The 500-nt window shown below is 64.4% G+C and overlaps 1 protein-coding gene across 1 annotated transcript in view; it reads left to right on the forward strand.

The window, feature by feature from the left end:
• CBX2 (chromobox 2) overlaps window positions 1-500 on the forward strand; it is a gene marked incomplete at its 5' end in the record, with an annotated part of 5,570 nt that overhangs the window by 973 nt on the left and 4,097 nt on the right.

The raw sequence follows: 500 nt of genomic DNA on the forward strand, positions 1-500 counted from the left end.
GAGTGGTGCCCAGCGAGCACGTGCACACGGCAGCCCCCGGCCAGTCTGGGCCGAATCTGCTTCTGTAATTCTAGGTGCCATTTCTATGTTTAGGTAGGAGCCTTGTTAGAGAGAGGCCTTGAGGTGCTCGAGGGAAGCGGTGGTGAGAGGCAGGCGATGGACAGGCCCCCCCAACCGTTTGGAGAGTCCAGAGGTGCTGTCGGGAGCACACGTGACGGGGCAGGTGTGGGCGCTGGGCAGGGGAGTACCTGTCTGTCGATGGAGACAGATCCATTAGCTGCTCGACAGCTGTCCCTGCTGGGGTCCAGCAGAAGGCTTGGGGCTTCTCCGAGGGGCTGTGATGGTGCCTGAGAGAAAAGCTGGCCTGGGGCGGGGGGCGGGGGGCGACGGGTGAGCGGAGGCTTGCCCTCCTGCCTTGGGGAGGCCGTAGCTCAGGTCCCAGAGCCGTGAGGGGTGTCCACACTGACCAGAGAGCCTGCGGTCCTGGCTGAGCCCGTTAG

The sequence above is a fragment of the Myotis davidii genome, unplaced genomic scaffold (assembly GCF_000327345.1).
Source record: "Myotis davidii unplaced genomic scaffold, ASM32734v1 scaffold211, whole genome shotgun sequence".
NCBI classification, from domain to species: Eukaryota; Metazoa; Chordata; class Mammalia; order Chiroptera; family Vespertilionidae; genus Myotis; species Myotis davidii.